Source organism: Benincasa hispida, chromosome 11 (genome assembly GCF_009727055.1).
Source record: "Benincasa hispida cultivar B227 chromosome 11, ASM972705v1, whole genome shotgun sequence".
Taxonomy (NCBI): Eukaryota; Viridiplantae; Streptophyta; class Magnoliopsida; order Cucurbitales; family Cucurbitaceae; genus Benincasa; species Benincasa hispida.
In genome coordinates this window covers 1,989,969-2,009,786 of record NC_052359.1, presented here as the reverse complement: position 1 = coordinate 2,009,786, position 19,818 = coordinate 1,989,969, and the positions used below count along the sequence as shown (strand labels likewise).

The following is a 19,818-nucleotide window of genomic DNA, read 5'->3' as shown; positions in this document are numbered from 1 at the left end:
TGAAGGATATTTTCTATAATTTGACCTTTATTAATATTGAGTTTTAAAAAAGTAGCATGTTATGGTTATCGATCAATAATCAAACAATTGTTACATACCTTAGTTTTGTCCGGAACTCAAAATGATTTATACTTCAATGATAGTTTTAAAGCGTTTATAAAAGATCAATAGTAATATTTGTAACTTTCAAATGAATAAGGGTACTTTTGAAACAAAGATCAAAGTTCAAGTGTACTTTTATAATTAATTAAATTTATATTAAAAGATAAAATAGCTTAAAATAAGTTTTAGAATGAAGGCTTACACTTGTAAATTTTGAAAGAATAGAAGTACTTTTGAAACAAAGAGCAAAATTCATGTGTGTTTTTATATTTTAATCTATTTTATATTAAAAATTTTAAATAGCTAAAATTAGTTTTAGAATAAAAGCTTTCATAGCTCAGTTGGTTAAAGTACCCATTTAGTAAGCAGGAGGTCTTGAGTTTAACTCTCTATGAAAGCAATTTCAATATTCCTCAACTCTCAAACTTATTCCATTTGATTTGATATGTTATATAGCAAGTGAATATACAACATGTTTTTTTTTTTTTTGAATATTTACGACATGGTTTCAGGTCATATAAATTAGAGAAATGTATTTTAGTTCCCAGATTTTTAAAAGATCTTTCTTAGTAAAGTCATTTTTAGTCCTTAAACGTTAAAATAAGCTACTCATTTGGTTCTCTATACATTAACATTAACTTATGTTCCTTACGTAGAAGTATATATGGTTCATTTAATTTCCTTGTCGATAAAAGAAAAGTTACATTTTTGGTCCTTTGAATTTAGTTTAGGTCGCATTTTACAACATTCTCACCCTTCTATCGAGTTTTATGTCAATAATGCTAATGTAAATTTTGTTTGTTTTATTTTATGTATTTGTTTATATATCTTTCCCTCTACTTTTCCTTCTCGTTCTTATCCTTCATCACATCAATGCTTGTCATCAAGTGTGGCCAACGGCATCTTTTTTTAATTTGTTCCCTTTGTCTTGTTCATTTCATCCCATTGTTTCTTTTTTTATTATTAAAAAAAAAACTTAATTGTCGATAGAATTCTCGAAATCGAGAGGTCCCACTTGATTTCCACATATGAACATTTCATGATTATTAAAAAAAAATCATCAGTATTAATTGTGTTTTGTTAATATTTTAGCTATATTTTGTCAACTTTCCCATGATATAATAATAATCACACATTGCAATGTTGATGAAAATGTTGGCATGAGAGGAAATTTAAGAAAGTAAAAAAATTGAGAATTAAAGAACCTACTGTTAACAACCTCGGGGATGTAGCTCAGATGGTAGAGCGCTCGCTTAGCATGCGAGAGGTACGGGGATCGATACCCCGCATCTCCACATTTTTTATTTGGTTTTTTAAATATATATTTTCATGTGCGAAATTGGCTAGCCTTTTTTGGGCCGCAATATTTCTCAGGCTAACAGGGCCCAGGCCTTCTTATGGGCCCGCTTAATATACCATCCTTCAACTTCATTTTTTCTTTAAACGAAAATTGTTTTTCTTTTTCTTTTTCTTCTTCTTCTTCTTCTTCTTCTTCTTCTTCCCTTTTTTTAGGAAATTTAAAATTATTTTTAAACTATGGGATTATGTTATCAAAGTAATAAAATTTTAAAGAAATAATAGTTCACCCACTCGGTATATTTAAGCTTCATCGGCACATTGATTGGAGTTGCTAGAGGGAATTCAACCTTTTTATTGAATCATTTATTTTTTATTGACTAAACGTGGTTGCTCTAAATATTCAACTTTTATTTTTATTTTACCATTACACTCTTTTACTTGTTGGATTCGAAACATCTCCCATGCATTGTTTTATATATATTATATTTTTTAAAAGTGGATTTCCTTCGTTAAGGAAAAAACCATACATTTAAAGAATTCAAAATTTTAATCCAGATATTTAAAATGAAAAATCCAATAAAAATTTAGATCGATATATTATTTACTTTTTTTCATTCTTTTTTAATTATTAAAAAGTGTATAAAATAATATATAGTTCTTTTACATAAGAAACATATTCAACCTAGTCTCAGCTCTTGTACTGTCTCAACTCTTTTAGTTCTCAAAAAATATGGTAGTTGGCGCTTATGCATAGATAGTCGTGCGGTCAATAAAATAACAATCAAATATAGATTTTCAAACCCAAAAATTTCTTACCTATTGACCAATTAGTTAGTGCAAAGATATTTTCCAAGGTGGATCTACATAGTAGATACCACAAAATAAGAATTAGACCAGGGGATAAGTGGAAAACAGCATTCAAAACTAACCAAGAACTATTTGAGTGGCTTGTTGTCCTTTGAACTGTCAAATGCACCTAGCACTTTTATGAGACTTGTGAACCAAATATTTTTACCTTGCATCAATAAATTTGTGGTCATTTACTTTGATGACATCCTAATTTACAGCAAGACTGTCAATGACCACCTTACACACTTTCGGGAAGTATTCTCCATCGTTGAATCTAATGCTCTATACATCAATCCTAAGAAATGTGTCATTCTTATGCAGCAACATCAAATTTCTTGACTTTATTATTAGACAAGAAGGTGTCCAAGAAGATCCTTAAAAAATTGCAACAATCAAAGTATGGCCAATACCTACATCGATCAAAGAGGTGCAATCTTTCCTTGGTTTAGTATCATTTTACTGCAAATTTATTAAAAAAAATTAGCTCCATAGCTGCCCCTTTTACTCATTGCCTAAAGAAAGGTAAGTTTACATGGTTTAAAGAGACTACGGATAGTTTTAATGCTTTAAAAGACACATTAGCTAACCCACCAGTTTTAGCTCTCCCATATTTTAGTAAAGCATTTGAAGTAGTTGTAGATGCAAGTTCTATGGGCATATGGGTTGTCCTCATACAAAAATCTCATCCTTTAGAGTTTTTTTAGTGAAAAGTTAAGCGAGACTAGACAAAAGTTGTCCACCTATGAATAAGAACTTTATCCATCAATGGGACATAATCTTATAGGCAAGAAATTTGTTTTAATAGCTGATCATTATTCCTTAAAATTCCTTCATGCTCAGAAAAACATAAACCGAATGCATGCTAGATGGATTTCTTTTATACAAAAGTTTGATTTTATCATCAAGCATACATCTGGAATCACTAACAAAGTGACTGATGCCTTGAGTAGAAAGCCACATCTCCTTACCATGCTTCAAAGTAAAATTATTGCCTTTGACCATCTACCAACTTGTTATGAGAATGACTCTGATTTCCATGATATTTGGCATAAATGTTTCTCTAACTCTCCTCCTAAGGATTACCATCTTTTGGATGGTTTTTTATTTTGTGGTAATAGGTTATGCATCCCACAAGGATCTCTACGCGAAACTACCATCATGGAAGCCCATTCGGGCGGCCTAGCAGCTCATTTAGGTTGTGACAAGACTTATGAAACCTATGCCACACGATTTTTCTGGCCCCAGCTTCGCAAAGATGTCAACAATTTAGTGAAAATGTGCTTTACTTGCTAAATCTCCAAAGATCACACTCAAAACATTGGTTTGTATACTCATTTTCCAATCCCTACTAACATTTGGGAGGACTTATCAATGGATTTTATATTAGGGTTGCCAAGGACACAAAGGGGGGTTTGACTCTATATTTGTCGTTGTAGATAGGTTTAGCAAAATGGCTCATTTCGTACCTTGTAAGAAAACACATGATGCTTTGAACATTGCTAATATTTTCTTTCGAGATATTACTAGGCTTCATGGAATTCCAAAGACAATTGTGTTTAATAGAGATATCAAATTTATGAGTTTTTTTGGAAAAGTTTGTGGAAACATTTTAGCACTAACCTCAAATTTAGCTCTTCAAGCCACCCACAGATGGATGGTCAAGCAGAAGTTACAAATTGAATATTGGGTAATATGCTTCGATTTCTGGAGATCAACCAAAACAATGGAATACTAACCTTGCACAAGCGGAGTTTGCTTACAACAACATGCATAATAGATCAACAGGGAAGTTTTCATTTGAGATTGTATATACTAGACCCCCTCATTTGACTTTTGATCTTACAACTCTTCCTTCTAACGTAGATATTAGCGAAGAAACTGAACAACTTGCTAAATGTATTCAAAAACTACACTCAAAAGTAATTCACCACCTAAAGAAAGCAACCTCCACATATAAAGCTCAAGCGGATAGTCATAAAAAACAAGCTGGGAGATCTTCTAATGATATATCTTCGAAATGACCACTTGCCAAAAGGAGCATACAACAAACTTAATGACAAAAAGCTTAGACCATTTGCTATCCTTAAGAAATACAGTGATAATGCTTACAATATAGACCTCTCATCTTCATTCAACATAAGCAATACTTTCAATGTTGCAGACATCTTCCCTGGATGAGTTCAAGCTTTCAACTTAAACCTCGAGGATGAGTTTAATTCTAAGGGGACCAAGTTGATGTAGGGATATTAAGAGTATTTTGGGCATTTCTTGTAAAAGGGGTATTTTGGATATTTCTTGTAAAATGATAGATTGTATTCTCTTTTTAAATTCAGTTTTAATTTTAGAACATTTGTGACAAAACCCTTCTCCTTTGGGTCTATTTAAAAGAGGTTAGGTTAGTTAATTAATTAGATGTGTACAAGCCCTTTCCCTTTAGGCCTATTTAAAGGGTAACTTATCACTCATTTTAGTCAATGAATAAAAACTTCAGCTCCAAGATTCTTCCAAGATTTCTCCAAGACTCTTTAGTTTTCACCATTGTTCTTGATAGATGTGAACGATCCAATGGCTCTAATTGTTCTAGAGAGATGTGAAAGATCTAAGGGTCAAATTGGTCTTGACAAAGTGTAAGATCCAATGGCCCAAAGATGTCTTCTAAGAAACTTCTTGAATAATAAGGATTCTTCTTGATATTATCCAACAATCTCCCATTTGGAGATTTGATTGAGAATCAATCACATTTCCACATCATTCTTTCTACCTTGCCATCTTCATCTTGCTTATGTTTCTGCTAGGCCATTCGAGGATCAACACCAAATGAACTTGTCAACGTTGACTGTCTTTGTCAAGTAATCTACTAGGTTTTTTTTGTGTAATTTTTATTTCTTCCTCCACTTTCTCACGGACGAAGTGGTACTACACTTGAATATGTTTGGACTTAGCATGGAAAGTTGGATTCTTTGCAAAATACAAGGCGCTCTGTCTGTCACAAAATAGAGAAATTTTCTCATGTTCATGTCCGAGTTACTCCAATAGCATTTTTAACCATACCGATTTTTTGCTAATTTATGTAGCTACAACATATTGTGCTTCTGTTGTTGACGTAGCCACAACTGATTATAGTTTGGAAACCAAGCTTACAGCTCCGATAGCAAGAGTAAACACATATCCGGTGGTGGATTTGCTTTTATCAAGATCACCTGCAAAATTTGAGTCAGCATATCCTTTGACATTAAAGGCTGATCCTCCATAACACAATGCAACATCTATGGACCCATCTGGTACAAATCACATATGGTACTCAAGAAATCTCCATCCTTTCTGCTCCACTGCTAGGGCTCATACTAGAGGATATCTTGAAATTAATATAAAAAAGACTATAAATTGGCTTACATGTTGAAGCGTAATCTTGCATGTTGAAGCATTACATGACCTTCTTTAGATAATTTTTCTGAGATAGTTAAATCTTCCTATTATTTCTGTCTCGATGAATTTGCATCCCCAGAATCTTGTTTGCTGGTCTCAAGTCCTTCATTTCAAATTTTCTAGCCAATTGAGCCTTCAATTCTTACATACGATATTTGTTGGGGCCTACTACCAACATGTCTGCATACAACAAGACAATAAAATCTTTTATCTCCAAACCTCTTGAAATATTGATAACTTGTAAAACAATACAAGTTATTTTACCTTTTTTTATTTAGAAATATTAGGAAAATTTATAGGAAAATGCATTAGCTTGATAAGAAAATCATGCAATTCATCATATCCTGTGATCACATGCTTACAAAACCGATAATCCTTGAAAATTATAAAAATTGTCACTTTTGGATGCATGATTCTATAAAAATGGAGAAAATTGGCAAAAAAAAAAAAAAAAAAAAAGCAAGTTGCAGTTGTGAACGCATAGAACTAAGTCTAACGCCTAACTTGGCATCGCATAGTTCCACGCGATGAGATGAAACATGATTAGAAATACGACAAACACATGGGTGGAAGTCAAATAAAAAAGATTAAGTTGGTAGCTGATGTGAAAAGTTCGTGGTAGAGCCAGTGAATCTCGTGAAGTAGGCATGCTGCAAGGCATGGAATTCAAGACGAGGTGTCAGCATAATCATTAGAAAGAGACATTGAACCTTCTTTTTTTAACACCTATAAATAGCCCATCAAAGAATTTTTTAAGAATCATACTTCTAACCAAGAAATTGGTCGAGGCTCTGTTCATTTTCCACCTTATATTTGCCATAGCCACCACCTCTGAAGTTTTTCTTTGAGGAATTTCGGGTGAAGCTCAATTTTCTTCTCAGAAAAGGAAAAATAAAGACATCACCACCATTACAATCGCCATGAAGCAGCAACCATTGGAGTCAAGGAAGCAAGAAATTTCAACCTGCAAGTTGACACTCTCCACCCTTGTCTTTTATTTCATTCTTCTTATCATTAGTATTTGTATTATTCCGTAGAGATTGAAAAAACTCTCTATCAATATGGATGACATTACATTCTTCCATCCATCCATATTTCTTTCATCTAGCATGAGCAAAAAATTCATAATGGGTTGGGAAGGATAAGACTAACATGTTAATAAGTAATACATAAATAAACGCTCATCTTGTTTAGTGTATGCTTCATAAACTGTTTTAGATTAAATCGAGAGATTGCTCTAGATAGAATCAATCACTGCTTGAGAAAGTAAGGAACTTTAGAACTCATTAAATAAGAGAAGAAGTAGCTTTAGAAATAAAAGTTAATCTTCTATATGAAATACTCATGGCATGCATCCTAGAGATAATATATTGTGGTTCAAAGTACTGGGAGGTGAAGTTATAATATATGAGTAATTTGTATGAATGCAGGGCTTATGCATTGCTTAGGAAATGTTAGTAGAAGTCTTTCTCAATCCTACTTTATTTATTGAAGTCTCATCTCTGGACACCTGCAAGCTGTTTCATTTCATATTGTAATTATCATCTCATACTTACCATCATCCATCACATCGTCACTCACACACCCATCATCATTCACGTACTATAGTTGTAATTAGTAAGGCATATTAAGTAGATCCACATCATAAAAAACTTGAGGAACAATTCGCATTAAGATCAAAATAATTATTTCACGCAAGATTAAGCATGATCCATTTGTTCGACCCTGGACTCCCAAGACTCTGATTGGGCTTGCACTTGGGTTGAATTAGATAAAACAATGCATTTATAGGTTTAAAAGGCACGACTTAGGATTAATTTAATCGCACCATTCCAAACGCATCAAATATGCACAAGGGTCTGCATTAAGTCTATTGTATCCAAAGCTCACGATGAAGGAATCAAATCTCTCTTACCAATACCTCGACGTCTGTTTGAGACCATATAGAGATTTGTTTAACCTGGAAACCAAGTTTTCTTTTCCTTTCACTTCAAAACCTTTTGGTTGGAGCATACAAATTTCTTCTCAAAATCTCCATGGAGAAATACAGTCTTAACATCTAACTGCTCCAAGTGTAAGTCAAATGTAGAACACGTTATCAGGACTATTCTAACAGCAATAAGTCGAACTATTGGAGAAAAGATCTCATTGAAGTCAATATCTTCTTCTGAGCATATCATTTACCACCAATCTTGCATGATATTGCTCCACTTGGTCAACATTGTTGCGCTTGGTCTTATACACCAATTTGTTGCCAATGGGCTTTCTCCCTTGTGGCAGCTTTACAAGCTCCCAACTCTTGCTCTTATGAAGAGCTTCTATTTCTTTCTTCATTATTATCATTTATTAAGCAGAATTTGAACTTGTCATTTCTTCTTGAAAAGTTAATGGCACTTCATCCTTGATTAGAAGACAATATGTAACATTGCTATATAATATACTCAGATTGTCAACCTGGTGGTTTTGTTATCTAATTGGATCGATGAATTTTTGGTACTTGTTGTCGCAACGTCATCACGATGCGGAGTGTCCCTTGGAGTCTCTTTTGAGGTGAAAGGTTTTGAGTCGTTACCAATCATTTTAAGGTGTTATTGGTCACCCATTAAAAAAATGAAAATGAAAATGGAAATGGTCTACTGTTTCAAAGATAGGTTCAAGGGTCATTAAGTGTAAGGAAGATATTAGCACTCTACAACACTCATTTTAAAAAGAAGTTTTACTCTATCATCCAAAAGTGTAATGAAAATTAACAAAATGGAAACTTATGAGAATTGACTAGTTAAACAATTTCCAAGTAGAGGTGTTTCCTTACGATCAACTTAAGTACCTCAACCTAGACAGAATTATTACCTAGCCAATTATGTTTAAAATATAAAAAATAGTAAGTTTAATTAAAAGGAAATGACTCACCTAATTTCACTATAGCTTTAGTGATAAAGTATAATGGAATTTTGCGACAATATATGTCAATTTATATTTGGATTCTCTGATGAAAATATTTCCCTCTAGAGCAATATTAATTCCATCATAGGATTTTTGAAAAATCTCATAAAATATTTGAAATTTGAAATTTAAATTAAGCTAGAATTTTAATTTGAAAATGATATAGGGAATTTGGATTTTTTACTTAGAAATTCAACCAAAAAAAAAAAAAAAGAAAGAAATTTGAAGAAAATTTTAGATCAAGTCCAAATGAAGAAATATTTAATAAAATATACTCTCTAGCAAAGTGAAAATTCATTTTGTCAATCAAACAATCGAAGTTTTTTTGTTTAAAATTTTAAAATTTAAGCAATTTTAAATACTATTAAGAAACCTTATTTTAAATTTGAGAGCAAGGTTAGCAAAGTGAAAATGTTTAAATGTCTTAATATGATTTTAAAATTGAACTCCTATACTTGGAAACTTGCAATTGAATCTTGTTTAAGATTATTTGAAAATATTAAATTATGTCTCAAAATCAATTTATGAAATCTAAAATGTAACCTAACCAATTAAAGACCTTTAAAACAACTTAGAAAAATAAAGTAAAATAAAATTAAGAGAAATCCATGAGATATTCTGAAAGAGTTAAGAGGTAAAATAATAAAAAATAATAATAAAGATAAAAGAAGAAGGATGAAAAGTGAGCATGAAAAGGAAAAAATGAAATTGAGTAAGAAAAATGGGAAAACAATAAGGTAAAATGGTAATAGCACCAAATAAATTTGAGGGAAATAAAAATAGAGTGGGGCCCATCACTTTTATTAAACAAATAAAATATATTATAGAATAAAGTGGGCTCATCACTTATTAAACCAATAGATAAATAAATATAAAATAAAAGTGGAGTCCCCTGTAGTTATTAAAACAATAAATAAATAAATACAAAATAAAAGTGGGACCAACCTTCACCTTTACCAATTTTCTTTTCTTTTCCCTTCTCTTTCTTTCTTCCACCATTTTTCTCTCATTTTCTCTTCTTCTTCAAAATCTTCCTTCTTTAATGGGTCACTTTCTCTCCCTTCTTCTCTTATTTCTTCACCTCAAGTGTCAATGGAGCTTCACCAAAATTGTGCATAGTCGTCGGAAGTCACTCTGTTTGTGGGTCTGTCGAAAGTTTTTTCCTCTTTTTTTCTTTGATTTCCATTATACTCTCTACTCTCCCTATGGCCAAACCCTGCATTTTTCTTAATCTCTCTATTTTTTCTCTTCCTCTTTATTAATCTTTCACTTTTCCCCTCTCTCTATTTCTTCTCACTATCTCAAAATATTTTCCTCTTCGTTAATCGCTCAACCTATACTCTCCCATTCTCCAATTCTTTTTCACTCCTCCCATCTCCCTCTACTATGATCAATTTATAGGAGAAACAAGTATGGAGGTTGAGATTTTTCTACAAATTCTAAAGGAGAGAAGACGGGAAGAAAAGAAACGTTAGAATTTGAAGAGCTAATAATAGGGGAGGTTGAAGAATACGTTGGAGTTTAAAAGAGGAAAGAGGATAATAATAATAATAATAATAAATGAGTTAAAAATAAAAAGTACTCAAAATAATAATAATAAAAAACTTATATTAATAAATGAATTGACATTGAATAATAATAATAATAATAATAACACAACAACAATAATAATAAATGAGTTAAAAATAAAAAGTAGTAAAAATAATAATAAAAAAAAACTTATATTAATAAATAAATTGACATTGAATAAATAATAGTAATAATAAATAAATAAATAAACGTCGAACAAAAAACAATGTTTATAGTTTGCTCCCTTTTGTATATCTTTGAAGGATTGAAAGGGTAGACAAAGTGTTGGGAACAAATATTTAATTTTGAGATTACAATAGAATTTTAAAAGATGGCTTAAATGGTCCAACCTTGAATTGGACTAAATTAAACAAATATGAAAAGCAAACGGACCTTACTCGACCAGGCTTCAACCTCAATTAAATAGCAAAGTTCCATTTAACCAAAAATAAAATAAATAAACCTAATTTGACCAGACTTTGAACTTCAATCTTGAATTGGGTTCAAATTAATAAATATGAAAAGAAAACGAACCTGACTCGACCAAGCTCCAACCTTGTCTAAGTAACAAGGTTCGATTTAACCAACAGTAAAATAAACAAACCTGATTTTGACCAGGATTTGAACTCCAATCTTGAATTGGGTTTAAATTAACAAATATGAAAAGCAAACGGACCTGACTTGACCAGGATTCGACCTCGACTAAGTAACAAGATTCGATTTAACCAATAGTAAAATAAACAAACTTGATTTGACTAGATTTGAACTTCAATCTTGAATTGGGTTCAAATTAATAAATATGAAAAGAGAACGAACCTGACTCGACCAGGTTTTGACCTGGACTAAGTAACAAGGTTCGATTTAACCAACAATAAATAAAAGGAACTAACTTGATCAGGCTTCGAACTCTAATCTTAAATTGGGTTCAAATTAACAAATATGAAAAGCAAACGGACCTGGCTTGACCAGGTTTCGCCTCGATTAAGTAACAAGGTTCGATTTAATCAATAGTAAAATAAATAGACATGAATTGACCAGGCTTTGACCTCAACTAAATGGTGAGGTTCGATTAACCAATAGTAACAACTTCAAATGCGTTTATTGATGTTAAATTCTTGAATGCATTAGATGAGTATAACATTCAATATCGTAGAATAGTGACGAGTAAGTTTATATTACTTCTTATTTTAAAACAGATGATAGCCCAATCACCATCTTTACTTTGCACTTCTCCAAAAACTTGAGGTGAATCTAGCAACTTAATCTTCACAACACTATCTTTGTGGTACTAAAAATAAAATTACTTTGCTCCAATTTCGACTTTATGATGTTTTAACACTTGCCGAAATAGTGAGCTACCATAATTACTTTGATTATCAATGTAATTATTTAATTTTAATATTTTAAAGGTAATGCCAACATTCTCTATAACGTCTCAGACCCCATGATTCGAACAAAGATTTGGAATTAGGATTCGACATCCGACATTCTCCTACATACTTGTGGCCTGGCTAAATCATCCTTACTTTCCTTGAATGCTTTTTAGAAGTGAAAATTGTCCCTATAAACCAACACTGGTCCTTTTAGTGTGCTTTGTTCTTACTCACATGCATCCTATGAAATATCTAAGAAGGTCACCCAACATAGGATTGCTTCAAGCTAAGCACGCTAACTTTGGAGTTCTTATGATTGAGCCATTGAAAATGAAGGTACACCTTGTTGGTATAGGTTGTAACTTTTAATTCTTTTAAGCCTTTCTTAACTATACTTTCATGTCCTCGAGATTCCTCTCATTTGGCTGTGATATTAGTTCAATCATGTACCCCTTCTGAACTTGGGTCGTTACAGCTTGGTTCGTCACCGAACCAAATCTTACTAGGGGAGGTTCCTCTTTAATACCATATGTAATGCCCCAGGCCCAGGATTCGAAATTTGGATTCGACACCTGATGGCCCCGACATTCTTCTACATCCCCTACGGCCTGGCTACTTCATCCTCACTTGCCTTGAGTGCTTTTTAGAAGTGAAAGTTGTCCCCACAAATCAATACTGGTCCTTTCAGCATGCTTTTTCTTCACTCACATGCATTCTAAGAAATATCCAATAAGGTCATCCAACATAGAATTGCTCGAAGCTAAGCACACTTAACTTTGGAGTTTCTAAGATTGCGAAAAGGAAGGTGCATATGGTTGGTATAAGTAGTAACTTTTAATTATTTTAAGTCTTTCTTAACTATACTTTCATGTCCTCAAGATCCCTCTCATTTGGATGCGATATCGATTCAATCATGTACCTCTCCTAAACTTGGGTCGTTACATTCTCAATTTAAAGAAGAAGCAAACAACAATATATTTCATAAAGAGCATCTTATTAGGACCAAAGTCGAAAATATACATCAAAGTTGAAAAATGAGAATGAAAAAGAAATCTAATCCTCTTAGGCACTCGCTGAAAGTTTGCTAAGACTTCTAAAATTTAAGCATGGCAATTTCACACATGATCTAAATTCATTAGATTAGGCAGTCTATTGACATCCATATTTTTCAAGATTGGGGCTCCTCCAAAAAAAGTCTTTTCTACTACATATGGTCCTTCGTAATTTGGAGTCCATTTTCCTCGGTGATCTTTCTGAAATGGAGAATTCGTCTTAGAACCAGATCTTCTTCTCTGAAAACTTTGAGACGTACCTTCTTGTCATAAGCTCACGTCATCATAAGTGGAAGGAATAGAAGTCGAGGGCTTACAAAAAGTTCATGTATGAAAATTAGGCCCAAGGGTAACCTGAGCGAGCCCAGATGCCGTTTGGGGCACCAAATGAGCTTTGTTCCCAAAATCCTATGAGGCACTACATTTTCTCAAGGTTTTGAAGCATTAGGTATGTTTTGGGCCATCTGCCTGATGGAAAGTTCGCGCACAAAAATTGAGCCTAGGGGCAGCTCGGGCGAGACTAGAATCCATTTAAGGAACCAAATGAGATTCGTTTCCAAAATCCTCTAAGGCATGACATTTTTTCAAGGTTCTGAAGCACTGGGTCCATTTCGAGCCATCTACCTAGTGGAAAGTCCGTGCACGAAAATTTGGCCTAAAGGTAGCCCGGGCCGGTTCAGAAGTCGTTTGGGGTATCAAATGAGCTCCGTTCCCAAAATCCTCTAGGGCACTACGTTTTTTCAAGGTTCTGAGGCACTGGGTCCGTTCGGGCCACTTGCCTAGTGGAAAGTTTGCCCATGAAAATTGGGCCCAGGACGGCCCAAACTGGCCCAAAAGCCGTTTGGGACACCAGATGAGCTCTGTTCCCAAAATCCTTCAGGGCACGAATGTTTTTTTAAGATTCTAAGGCACTGGGTACGTTTCGGGCCATCTGCCCAACGAAAGTTTGTGCATGAAAATTAGGCTCAAGAGCTACTTAGGCAGGTTCAGAAGCCGTTTGGGGCACCAAATGAGTTTCGATCCCAAAATCCTTCAAGGCACGACATTTTTTCGAGGTTTTGAATGTTAGGTTATATGTCCTAAAACTCGTGGTTCATAAATATTAAACATATTCTATTTGACAATAAAGTTGTTACTGAGGTTTATTCAGTAAAAGGTGTTATTGAATAAGTGAATTGCACATTTTAACCCTAAATCCAATAAACTAAGAACCCTTGGCTATAACATGAATGCTTGAACTTTATGTGGAGACATAAAAATGGATCAAGTTTGAGTAATAGCCAAAACAATATATAGTATAGGGATAAGGTTGGGTGCCTTAACTTAGGGACACTATGGATGCAACCTACTTTGTATTTGATACAAACAATGTGATCCTGAATCGTTCATGTGGAGACATGTGAGTAGGGGCATCCTATGCAATGAGTTTTCATAAGACTGGACCACAAAATAGTCACTTTTACTTTATAACGTTGTTTACTGTTAAGACTAACTTCAACTCGATGACCTGAGTAACTCGATCTTAATCCTAAGCTAACTATGACTCCTATTTATTCGAGATTATCCTTTAATCTACATGGGTGAGAGTGGCTCAATATCACCAACTTAACAAGCCTCCCATTTTAAGGATAAGACTAGGTAGATAGCTGGGGACATTGTCCTGTAAGATAGAATTCACTCCTAGCCATCTTTAGGATTAATAGATAGATGTTCTCTTAAGTGTAAACTCCAGGTCTTGAATAAGGGGCCCCACCCTCTCCTTGGCCCAAGAAGGACTCAGTTTGGTGATTGGACCACAAACCAATTGTTCACTAAAGGATCAGTGGGGCTTAAGAAGAAACATGTAAGTATAGAGGTAAAATGGTTATTTTGACCCAGTTGTTGAGATTGGTGAATGATCCTTAAACATGTAAGTATAACTCCTTAAACATGTAAGTATAACGAACAACATGTAACTCCTTAAACATCTAACTCCTTAAACATGTAAGTATAACGAACAACATGTGAATGATCGACTTACTAATCATGGTTAATTGTTGGGATTGGTGTCTTAATTCTCCCGGAGTCTCATAGTTTGTAAACTTTGTACACATTGTTATTAATAAAATAAGAGTTATTTTATTTGCATTTATTCATATCAAATAAACAAAGATTTGTGGTTATTGTATGTAAACTTAAGCATGCATATGAGATATACAATTAGATCATGTCTTAAGTAATAACCTAAAAAGGACTGTAGTATAAGGATAAAGAAGGGATGCCTTATTCTTGTGACACTACGGATACGGTCCGCTATGTAGAGGTTTACAAGTGTTGTGAACTACTACATATGGTCTGATCTTGACCATTCATGTGGAGACATGTGAGCGGGAGTGTCATATACAAAGAGCTTATATAAGACCAGACCACGAGATGATTCGTCTCTTTATATAACATCGTTGATAATCTAAACTTACATCTCACTTAAACTACCATAAATGACATGACCTTAATCCTGAGTGTTTTGGGAATTCCTACCTTTGAGGGTGGTCCTTTGATTAGTATGAGTGAGAGTGGCCAGATTGCCAACTCAACAAGCCTACCTTTTTCGAGATTTGTCTAATTGGGGAGTTGGGAACTCAGTTACATAAGACGAAATTCACTTCTTCCCTGAAGTAGGGGTAAGTAGATAGATTGCTCCCTTAAAGACTGATTCCGAGTCTTGAACATGGTGGCTACATCCTCTCTTTGGAAAAGAGGCCTCAGTCATAGTAGGACTATGACTTAGGTTTATCGAAGAAATCAGTGGTACTTAAGAAGTTAGATGTAACTATAGAGGGAAAACGATAAATTGACCCTATTGTATGGTTGATATGGACACAGAAATATATTTGTAATGCAGAGAGTACAGTTGTCGGTCTTTATGGAGTGCCCGATAGTTAACAGATGGTAGATTCCATGACTAAAGAGTTTAGTTAGTTATTCACGTACCGTTGGAGATTCAAGCTACAGGTCCATAAGGTCCCCTTGGTAACTCAATGAATTCAAGTTGTGAATCAGTTCTTGGGGTTAGTTTGAAGTGTTCAAATTAACAAAAAGAAATTCAATTATATGTGATATAATTGGCGTGATGTATGAGATACATCAAGTGGAGGATTAATGTAAATATGATTTACATTAAGTACCATAAAATAGAAAAAGAACTATTGTTTGTATGTTTCATGAGATGAAATATTAAAACTATAGGTTATACATATAATATGGTAAGTTGGTTATCATATTTATTTATTATAAATTAATTATATGATAAATAAATCTTTTTCTCTAATAACCAATTGAGTGGGAGGTTATTGAGGGTTTTATGGTAACCATGAGATAAACGAAAAATGTTTTCCTAAAATTAATAGTTACTCAATTCGGAAAGAACTCACGGATAAGCTATCAAGTGAAAGTATTTCACTAAGCGATAGCTCACAGAGACTAAACGATCGTGGAGCATTGACTATACGATAGTTCATTAGCTGATCGTAGCTAAACGATCACATGACTAAGTCTATAGGATATGCTGCCATTTACTACACGATCGGGCACCTTGTCTATACGATAAACGCTTCTTATCTCCCACTTGCTCGATCATCTACACGATCGTTGTTCTCCAGTCTCTTCCTCAAGCCAAGTTCATACAGATCCCACAACTCTTGGATTCTCACACCAAGAATACCAAGGTAACCATTATGGTGGTGTTCTCACTCACTTCGTGAATCGAGTGTGATTCGATTGGTTCGTGAAGGCCGTTCGTTGGGTTCGTGATCATTGTGTTCATTGTGTTCGTGTTGCACTGGTTGTTGCATTCGAGGGGTATATTGCTATGGACGCTTGTGGATTGATCGAGGGAGTTTGAAGAATGGTTCTTCAAAGGAATACATACTCTATCCCTTGATTATATCATTTAACATGTTGTAATTTCGTATTGTGCATGACCTGTTAGTTTCCGTTCTTGTACTGTAATTGTTTATGTTCAATTTCGAATGGAATTTGGAATGATCTTTTCACTACTCATGGAAATCCTCGTGCTTGATTTCCTTCAATTGATATCATAGACAGGTTGTTCTAATATTCCAAATTTCACTTCTGTTTTGAACTTCTTTTACAATCGTGGTGGGTTTTACATTTCTACATTGCGTTTAAGTGTTAAATGCATTTTTGGATGTGTGTTGATTAATGTTTACGGGTTAATTGCCTTTGTTTAAAGCTTTATTCACGATTACAAAGTGTTAATTTATAAGGGCCCCTGCATTTTTGGGCATAATTAACAAGTAATCGAGTCTATAATTCAAAGTGTTTGAGTTTGTTAAGTCATTCGTGATGAAGTTTCGAAGCTTGGAGATGCGGTTCTCATCGAGGAAGAAGACCAAAGGTTGGTTGTATCGTGTAGCCTAAGGTAAATGATCGTTGATATTTGGCTAAACAATCGTGTAGAAAAGTTCTACGCGATCGTGTAATATTTACTAAACGATAACGATGGGCTAAAGTGTTTACTCTATCGCATAACGTTGGTTGCCCGATCACGTGGATGCTGGAGGTAAACGATTGCATAGAGCATTTGATGCTCATCGTTTAATAAAAGGCACGTGCACTAAACGATCGTGTAGTTAGCATGCCTCATCGCATAACCATTGACTATACGATCACGCATATAAGATACCTTAGCGCTTGATCGTTTAGACGATTTTGCTTCACCGCATCATTGTCGTTTAGATGATCGTTTAAGGCTTTCATTGCACATTGTGCACTGCACGATCGTGTGCTTCATGCTTCATCACATAATAAAGGTACACGATCGTTGCTTAAACGATGCATAGTAAAGGTACATAATCATTGCTAAACGATATTTAAGCTCAGGAAACGTTGGTAAACGATTGAGTAAAGAGTTTGCTCTATTGTGTAGGCGATCACTCAAATTTGGCACACGATAAAAGAGACGCATTTCTTCGCCTGGATGGTTCATGACCCAGTTTGCTTGTTTGAACTGGTGACTCATTGCTATTTGTAATAGTTAACTTTGTTTCTTTTGAGGATTTGAGGCTAATTATCCCGTTTCATCAAATTTTATTTAATATAAATGAGATATACGTTGTTTATATTCCATAGTGTATACATATAGTCTTAAAACCCACCTTAGGTTATGCAATTATTCATGCATCATATGTTATAAGTGTTATAATATAGTTTTTGGCATGATGAAATTACAAAAGAGCATGTGCATGCATCATGAAATATAAGAGTTATATTTATGCATGCAATAAGCATATTCATGCATCATCTTTATATTATAAGAGTTATAGTATAAGGGTGTATGGAAGCATGTATGCTTGGTTCATTGCTTGGTTGTATAAGTATTATATAAAAGTATTAATGAATGAACAATGCATGGAACATGACACTTAGGCTGATTTATAAGCGTTATGAATGCCTTGTATGTGTTGCTTCACGTTGTGGATGGTTTTGGTTGTTTCCGGTTATAAGCATTATAATGGAAATTATAACTAAAATCGATAAGTAAGAGTTACATGCGGACATAGGTGAACTCATGTTTTAAACGACCTAAGTTCAAGGTTCTAATGGGATTAGCAACCTAAGTTTAAATCCTTTTAAATCGGTTTAATAGGATTAAATTGATTGGCATAAAAGATTAAAATTGTATTAAATCTAAGGGACCTTTTGTCTAAGGTGGGTTCTGTCTAGACTGGGGTACTTAAGCTGATGGAAACGGAACACTCTTACTTGGGAACTTACCTAGAAAGGTGAATTAGATAGATTTTTGGCAAGCATGCGACCGTTGATCAAAGACTTCGTTAAAGAGTTTAATGGATGACGATCAAAAGTTGTTTCAACTTTCCAAGGTAAAAGTTACTCTTGCGCAAACCGAAAAAGCCACTTAGTTAAAATCCTTAGTCGTGTTTTTTTAAGTAAACTAAACCCTAGGTTATAAAATACTTAGTAGGAGGAAGAGATATATATGATATGTCAATGATTCCACTCATGTTTCTCCCTGAATGTTCACGCCATGAGATTCATGCTTGGCTTCGTGGTACCCTGGGAGCATCCCCCTTCGGATGGTGTTTTCATGAGTCAATATCAAGGTGGACAGAGAGAGTATTTATAGTAAGTGAGTGAAGGGTGTGTGTCAACATGTCTTGCAGTCTCCTTCGTTGGTTCGCACCATGAGATCATCCTTGCACTACCTCATGGCACTCTAGGAGTGTCCCCCTTCATATGGGTTTTATGCAGTTCGCCAATATCAAGGTGAACTCAAGAAATGGATAGGGTCACTTTAGTTTTTACCCTAATTGGATTTTTCCCTTCGGATTTGCTGCTTGGGGCGGAACTCTAGGGCCTAAAATAACAGGTCGCACTTATGGGAAATTATTAAGCAAGTTAATTATTTCTTGACCAAATCAATGATGGTTAGTCGTTATAGGAGAAAGAGTTGTTCTGGTACTAATGGCTGGTTGAGAATGTCTCAATTCAGATGAGGGATAAATTATTAAGATGTCACACGGGGTTCATTTCAGTTTTCCTAAACCGTATTGGATGTTGTTTGTTTTTAAACGAGTATTTGTTTAAAACCTAATGTAGGTCAATGTGTTTGTTTTTTCAGCAACATGAATGTTTTTTCGTTAAATGCCTCCAGTTTGACCGATTACATACAACGGAAAGAGTCCATTAAAACATATTTCGTGGTAAACGACCTCAAGTTTCTCTTGGTTGAGGAGTGTCCTCAAGTCCTGACCCTTGATGCATCGTGAAGTGTTCGTAATGCATATGAGGTGTGAACGAAGGCTAACTCATTGGCTCAACTTCACATATTGGCAAGCATACCTGATGCTTTGGCCAAAAGGGTTGAGAACATGGTCATTGCACGTGAGATCATGGACTCGTTGCAAGAATTTTTTGAACATCAGTTCTTACTTTTCGAGCACAAAGGGATGGATAACAAAGAAACCAGTGGTGTTAGTTCCCAAGATAACCTCTAGTTAGAGATAGCAAGTGTTGCTGATTCTGATAAAGTTTACCAACGAGATGTGTTCTCTGAAATGGAACTTTGAGCTTATTTAGGTTCTGAAACTAATCCCACTATTCTCCAAAAGAGGAGGAAGTCTAAAGACAGTAAATATGATTTATTGGTCTTGGAAATGTGTTTGGTAGAGAATGATGATTCTGCT

At 34.3% G+C, this 19,818-nt stretch overlaps 1 non-coding gene across 1 annotated transcript; it reads left to right on the top strand.

The window, feature by feature from the left end:
- Positions 1–1,324: 1,324 nt before the first annotated feature.
- On the top strand, positions 1,325–1,397 carry TRNAA-AGC. The gene has a single exon. It is a non-coding gene; the product is annotated as a tRNA-Ala (tRNA).
- The last annotated feature ends 18,421 nt before the right edge of the window (positions 1,398–19,818 follow it).